Source organism: Hippoglossus stenolepis, chromosome 11 (genome assembly GCF_022539355.2).
Source record: "Hippoglossus stenolepis isolate QCI-W04-F060 chromosome 11, HSTE1.2, whole genome shotgun sequence".
NCBI lineage: Eukaryota > Metazoa > Chordata > Actinopteri > Pleuronectiformes > Pleuronectidae > Hippoglossus > Hippoglossus stenolepis.
In genome coordinates, this window is record NC_061493.1 from 5,190,587 (window position 1) to 5,198,941 (window position 8,355).

The window sequence follows — 8,355 nt, forward strand, 5'->3', positions numbered from 1 at the left end:
AAGTCTGTTGTCTTAATGCAATTTGTCCAGTCATTTTCTCTTTTTAAACTGCATTTTCAAATTGACTTTTAACTTGTTTTTTCTTTGTAAGATCTAACACATTAACTGTACAAAATTGGTTCCACATCAAATGATCCTTCAGGTGCTGGTGAAAACTATATCAGACCCATGTGGTTAAAAGTGATTAATGCTGCTTTGTTTTAGGTTGTGGTTTATATCCTTTTTTATGAATGTGTTAAAGAGTAGCCTATTGTCTATAGTGCCAATCCATGGCAGGCTCCAAGTCCTTCAACCCAACAAATGTTTCTGTTTCCTTGAATAAGATGTGCAACAACTACTCCAGGTCTGTTGTGATACTGAGAGGTTTGGTGTTTATTCCTCTGTTAAGCCACATCGGGGATTTAGAAATGTAGTTGGCTTTACAAGTAAAGTAAAGTAAATTAACCGAGAATAAGACCATGACACTGACAGGAGCTCAGTAACAGCCTGTGTGCCTGCAACTGAGCAGCATCCCCCTATTGTCGTCTTGTTTGATTTTAAACATGGATGCAACAGTCTCTATCGAGGATGCACGATCTCCACTGAGAGGGAAATATGCCCAAAGGGTATATGTTTAAAATATGATCCCATATTTTCACAGGTGAAGATATCAAAGAATCAGCAGAATCAAAAACCAAATCTGGAAAACACTCAAATATCATTATAGGGCTGCTGAAATAAAGGAAGGGATATCAAAATATGGCAGCAAAAGTAAAGAATTGTGGGCACTTACAACCTATATTGCAATTTCTCATCTCTATGTTTTAATGTGTGCAGTGGATTACATTTTTAATCCCCAACCCAGCCCCTGAGGGCCAGTCCGCCAACCAAACACTGGATCTCCATTAGTTAAAGCCTCCAGAGGAACGTCATGGCCTCACCTTGCCCCAAGGCTCTGCTCCAGTTTTCATTTATTGGCAGAGGACAGACAAAGACACTTGTCAGCACCCACATGCACCCAAGCGAACACGCAAACAAAACCACTCAAAAAGAAATGCACATACACAGCTTCACAAGTGTGGGAGGTAATATGCCATGGTTGTAATAAAAAGAATCACATGCCTTACCCGTTCTAATCTCAGTGTATTTAAAAAAAAAAGTATCATTGATGCTGCAGGGAAAATGTCACCTGCCAATGAGCCCACGCCTGCCACATTTCTCCTCCAGCAGCTGCAACACACTCCTGGTCAGAATGTGGATGCCTGCTAATGAACGCTGTGCTGATGGGAAGTGACAAGGCTGCAAATTATCAACTTCCACTCTGATGCACAATATCTTAAGTCAGTCTGCCGCTGATAAATTTATAAACATCAGACACAACAAATTTAAAAACGTGGTGACTCGCACTTTTCTTCGATGTCTTTGTTTCCTCTCGTCCTTTTGAAACCCTCCCTCCACCTCACCTCCTCCTCCTTCTCTCCAGCTGTTAAACCAATTAAATGCTCACAGAGGGTTGACTGCCCACTCTCCTGTTGAGAAAAATACATGCAATAAAAGCCTTCTCTGTGCAGTGCCATTGTGCGGCGGCAAGGCCGCCATCTTTAATTATGGCCTACACCCCCACCCTTCGTCTCGGTGAATAGATGTGGGCTGTAGGTACAGACAGCCACTGGCGCTGCATCAGGTTTTTGTGTTTTGTGTTGAGCGAGCGGTTAAAAGGAGGTGGTGCTGGTGGAGGGTGGACCAGCATCACAGAGTGGTGAATAGCTGATCTCAGGATGGAAACTTGGATATTAGAGTATTTTTAGAGAAAGAAATGAAGAGAAGAAAGTGAAACTATGTAGTTGTGTAACATAATGGTATAATAAACAAGTATAATTGTGGTATGTATACATTCAGGTTAGCTAGTCTAGCTACTTCAAATCAATTATAAAGGAGGATTTCGTGAAAGTAGCAGAGATACGGTGTGTTCTGGAGTGTGTGGGAGAGAATGGATGTAGGAGTTTGAGAGAGGAAAGACAAGGCTGTTAACTGTAAGTTTTATGGCTTGGAAAAAAAAGAAAGAAAGATCAAGAAAGGCCATTAGTAAAAGCTTACTGGGGAGAGCTGTGGTGGGAGGGGGAGTTAAAAGAGTGATAATATCAAAAAGAGAAAGGGAAATGGGGACGTGGAGAGGCCCGTGCCCCTCCCAGTGCCCAGTGCCTTGGGGTGGAGGACACAGGGCAGGTCTGGGGAATGTGAGGCATGAGGGGGGGAACAAAGCCGACTACTGTCCCCCAGAGAGAGTCCTTGTTCTGGGCCAGGGGGGTACAAGAAGTCAGCCGCTCTGTGTATGAATAGATGGATGGCTGACGGGCTATAGCCTGGATGGATGCTGGTCCCTCAACTATGCAGGCTGGCCAGCTTGCTTGCCCACGGAGGAGGCATGTAAGGGAACCGGGGCAGGTCTGGGGAATGCAAAGCATGATACGGGAACAAAGCCGACTACTGTCCCCTGGAGGGAGGCCCTGTGCTGGACTGCAGGGCTCGAGGAGCCAGGCTCTCTGGATGGAGGGAAAGAGGACATGCTGGCCTGATGGCTGACAAGAAAGCAGAACAAGCATTTGAACGCACTTGGGTCTAGTCAGAGAGCAAGTACTTACTTAAATGAATGAATTTCTTTAATAAATCTTCAATGTGTGCAGAGGGTGGGATCTAGAAATCACTATCAATATCCACCCAAAAACTAATAGCAGGGTCAGAGCTGCAGTTCATATTAAATCCAAAAGTTTTCCAAATGTGCCTCACGTGTGTGATGATACGGACAGAGATGAATTTTTGCTGAGAGAAAACACACTTTCATTCTGATATTGTCAAAACTTCAGTCTGGAGTGTGTTTCTTTTTTCTTTTGGTGTTGAGGGCTCAGTCCGCCTATAGTCACATGAAAAAACATTTCCCAGCCCCATTTTCCACTCGCACAGTGGCCGACAGCTGTCAACCCCAGTGGAATTTAAATTAATGTCTTTTGTATAGAAATGCCGTGTTAGAAATGTCATTGCGCCCACTCGCTATGAATTTTCTGGAAATTGTCCTGCTGTATTCTAACATGAGCCCACACAGACATTTTATGAGAGGCGCAATTAACTCACTCGGACATTTGCGTTCTCAAATACCTCCTGGACTTCTGGCAACCTCACCATTAACTGTATTTTACCACTCAATCTAATTTCTTTAATATAATTTTAAACCATTGTGTGTCTAGTCCACAATTTTATCCTTAGAGTAATAGTTTCAGCATTGTTGGAGAAGAGGAGGAAAATATCCAAACCTTTCACTGGGGAAATCTTCACCAATGGTACAAAAAGTATCCCAAAATATCAGAAGCCGCTATGTCCATTTCTTACTTTATAGAAATAATGTGGGGAAATCATGGAGATGAGTCTTATATCAGTCGTCTTGAGTCCTCACTTAGTCTTCAACCATTTCCACTACTCATCTTTATTTATCTTTCATTTCTCTAATTTCTGAAATCACCACCTTCCGTTTCCTCTGTCGCAAACACCTCAACAATCAGAGTTAATCATGAGGAATTCCTGACATTTTTCAGTCAGTAAACGCAGCTCTAAAAAGAACAGTGGATTGGCAGTAAAGGTGGTGGGGGCGCTCCCTGAATAAAGGAGGGTACTGTCAAGATACTGGCACAACTGTGCTATTCAGTCCTACGTTCACATTCTACATTATTCAACCTTACATCGAGTCACTTGGGCTTTCAGTCATGTAGCCTATTGAGGTCTGCACTTACCCCCTCATAAAGTATTGCCCTGCATTAATTTACATTATTTCAGAGCTGCAGGTCGTCTGTCACACACACACACATAGGTCACACAGCTGCAGCTGAGGGGAGATGGAGGCAAGGAGCAGACGCAGTACGAGACTTTTAATGCAGAGTAACATTTGTGTGCGCTCTGCTTTCATGAACGCTGTAACATGAATTTGAGCACAAGTATTTTGTAATGATATCAAAGATGTTGGTCTGTACATATCTAATCTTATCCAACATGCTGATACAGGTTGTCCATCTACCATAGGGTTATTAGATCAGAGTAGAAGTGTAAGAACAAGCAACAAAGGTATAGAAGAAAAAGTCCTCTGTCTCAATCAGTTGACCACTAACAAACACTTCCTCCTCTACAGAAGAAACTATTTCCTCCAAGTCTAGGTAGTTCTTTCTTCAGAATAGACTCTCAATCTTTTCTATAAGTCGAGAACTAAAAAGTCTAAAACGATAATGTGGAGCTGTTGAGCCAAAAAGTATTTTGTCATTTGTGAAACTTGCAGTGAAGTAGAACTGAACAAGATGATCCACATTCCTCATTTTAATGCAGGCAACAGGCTGTTGTTCTGATATTCCCCATGACACGTAGCCTTAATTTATTCTCATAATATTAAACCCCCAGATTTCTTATTTCCCCTTTAAGTAGCCCTAATACTTGTCATTATTGTATCTGGACGTTTTCATTTGAAGTTTCAACTGTGGCTTTTCTGCTGTGGGATGTTTCATGGTCCAGGGGGTTTGACAGCAAAGGCTCAATTGTCCTTACAGACACCAGTTTAAGGTCAGATCACCTCTGGGATGTTGTGGGAGGCCTTGGGATTAAAAGCAGTGTTATATAGAGGATGGGTGGGTAGGTCAGGAGTGTGTGGGGGGCTTCCACTGTCTGATGCTCATTGTGAATATCGGCCTAAGTGTTTGTCGGAGGATCAAACCATGTTGGCCACCTTGTCTTTCCCCCAGCTTTCTGATGTCACAATTAGGAGGTTGTGTCTGACAAACATATTGACCAGAGGGTCAGTGTGTTTATGGCATTTCCTGACAGCAACACTCAACGGTGGGGTGAAAAGCCTGCTGGCATAGAGAGGGGAGAGACGTGCTAGCCATTCATAGGTGGATAACGGTGTGCAGGACTCCTCTTAGAGGCATTCATGGTGCTTCACCTGTTTATACACAGTCAAAGGGACAAAAGTAGCCTGAGAGCAAACCTCATATCCTGCTGACATCCAATCTCGACACAACATCGACACAGTCGGAAAGTTACAAAAAACTATCACACGCAGCTCACCCAATTCTGAGGTCAGAAAGGTGTCATGTAATTATGGTTTAGACAATCCAACAACCACTTTGTCAGAGGCATATTAATCCCTTTACAATACAATGCAATTAACGGTGCTTTCAGATTCAATTGTGTGGACAAAAAGGATCCTGAAGAAACACTGAAATGCTGCAATTTCATATTTGCTTCTCTCAGGTACGAACCATCTTGCAAACTTTGTGCGAAACACGTAACAAAGTCGGACAAAGCTATTTTGGAAGTGCACACATTTCCTTCTGTGCCAGTTAATAGAAGGACTCCAAAGAACAATAGAAGCTCAGTGAGAGGAAAGCGGTGGGTTCTTTGTCAGAGAATACAGCTATAGGCTGAAAATGCACACTATAATACTAAATTGAGCTCCATGGTTTTTCTTCCTCCATCCAATTGGACCAACCACCTTTCACCAAGACAGGAGATCTTCAAGCAAATTGCCAGTGTTACCATGGTTATTACAGGTAATTCCAGGTTATTAATGCCTAACATGCCAATCACATTGGGGTATGTCACCCCTTCATTATCCTACCCAGAGCATTCTCTCCCTCTCGCTGTTTCTACTTTTTATTATTGTCTCAATTCCTCACTCATTCCTACTGAATCACTCTTCTTTTGGTCTATCTGTGTCTTGTTATTCAGTGCATCCTCTAAAGCACTGTGATTTGAGCTGCTGTGATTGAAATTGGAGCTGGGGAATGACAGAGTTACTTCAATGATAGCAAACAGAGAAAAAAACTTTTTTTCCCCTTAAAGAAATTGGGGGAAAACAACGTGAGTATTTCTGGGTCTGTTCCATAAAGCCGACTGAAGTTGACTTCATGCTGTCAGATACAAAGAAGGCTGCTAACAGGCAGAATGTGATTTTCTCCAGTATTATGCAACCAATTTCACTGAAAGTGTCTTTCTTATGGTTGTCCACTGAACCCAATAATGACGACCACTTGTGTCCTTTAGCAGTTAATTCTTTGATGGCTAAATAGTTGCATCCGCATATTAGTAGATGCATCGCAGCCCTGCTGGGGTTGCTCTTCTGTTTTCTTGCTGTCCTTTCATTTTCGAGTATATGGGTCCCATCCAGGCCCCTCCAGGTTACCAGGTTTCATTTTGTACTTGTTGAACATGGTCTTCAAGTGGCGTTTTTAGCACATGTAGGGCACCATTGATGGTGTAGCTTGCCATATCCAGCTGTATTTAATTTATCTAAATATTCTAGAAATGGTCACACCAGGAAATTCCCAGGATGCAATGACGGCAGGCTATGCAGAGGTGCTCCAGAGACATGATGTGGTAGCTCTTTGTTACCCAAGCTTCACAGCTGTAGTGGAGGGAGGAGACGCAGACCTTCGAGCGAAGATGTAAATTCTTGTTTTTCGAAGACCCAGCACCAGAGTCTCTCAAAGGTGGCTGATGCTTGTTGGATTCAGCTCTGCACCTGTTGTCTTCACAGAGAATACTCACCAGATATGTGTGTGATGGAACAGCGGACACTTATTCATCAGTAGCAGTGAACAGTGAATGTGTGGGTGGGATGTTTTCTCTGTACTGGCAGATTAGTGATGTTTTGATTGTGTTGACAGTCAGCCCCATCCTGCATGGCCCTGTATGCTCTCACAGGCATGTCAAGCACTAACTGGAGATCTTGTGGACTGTGAGACACAAGAACACAGTTGTCTCCATACTGCAGGTTCTCGTAGAGTTGAAGCAGCTTTTTAACCACGGCCTATACACACGACATTAACCAGCAGTCATTCGGAAGTCTGACAGAATGCCTTTATAGATTTAAATGGCTAAATGTGAACAGACTCTTAGTGAGAGTAGTGAGGGTTGCTAGGGTGCAATGAGTGACATGTCTTTGCTGCGAGTAGAACTGTGCACATATTCTTGGATAAATCTGAGAGTCATTTCTCCAAACCAAAGGTCAACTTTAGGGGGCTTTCACACCCACCGTATGTGGTCTGAACCTTTGGACTCTTCAGTTTAGTCCAAACCAAAATACCAGGTGTGAAAGGTGCCTCGGACCAATGGTACAGACCAACACACCAAAATTGAACAATGTAAAAAACTGAACAATGGTTGGGATCATTTGCAGTGTGGAATTGTTGTGTGCATTGTTTTTTTTGGGGATGAATTGCAGGAAGTTGAAAGAAGAAGAAGTGGAAGCGGCTCACAGGTTTGCTTGTAGTCTCCGCCTCTGACGATATAATGTTAGAAATTAACTGGACATTCATTTTGCTGTTTATAATACCATAATGATAATACAAGAAAATTAACAAAGTGAACGGGTTCCTTTTCATCCATTCAAATGGGAAGACTGCTCAATAAAGTTATCAAATATAATAGCCAAACTGACAACAATCAGACGTCAGACACGGGCCTGTCTATAAATCAAAATCAAGTATAGGTAGACGCAGCCCGCAGAGGTTTCCTACTTTTTTATTGGTCCACTTATTGTGTATGAAGGACTTTCCATCCTTCATACACAATTTGTGCACAAGCAAACAATTCAGAGGGCAAATGTTTATTTTGGGAATAAACATATTAGCCACAGCTCTGACAGTGTTGTGTTTTTAGCTTAGGCTAGTCTTATTGGTCTCTGACTGATTTCTCACATGCTTATACATTTCTCTACACATCTACACTAAAATAGACATGCCATGTAAACCATGCTTTGAAGAATTCAGAAGAATAACAGTTAGTTGTAGGGGAATGCAAGTTCATATTGGGGCTTGCCTTCAAGTGTGCATGAAGGTGCAAATCGCAAAACAGAAAGAGAAACACAACATGGAGATGGTAACAAGCCATTTTCTCCCCACTTCGGGGTGCCTTGATAGAAACCAATCAGAAAGAGGCAGAATGGCCAATCAGAAACAGTAGCCTTGGAAATAGCCAATTAGGCCTTTTTGTCTGTGAGGATAAAGGAAGTGATATTGCAGAGTGATTGCACCAGTGCGGAGCTACACAAACATGCCCAAATGACACCTTGCTTGTTGCCTTCCAACCCTAATTTTCCAGGAGCGTGAGATCTTGATTGCATCGGTGCTGGCAAGAGAGGACGTCTCATTATTACACCAAAACAATCGCCACCTCAGAGGCAAAAAACGGAGGTTCTGTTGTCATTAGGGAGCTATGGAGTCACCAGCTCTCGACTCAAGGCCAGCACTGCACACACACACACACACACACACACACACACACACACACACACACACACACACACACACACACAAATGCACCGAGGCTGTAGTCTGGCAA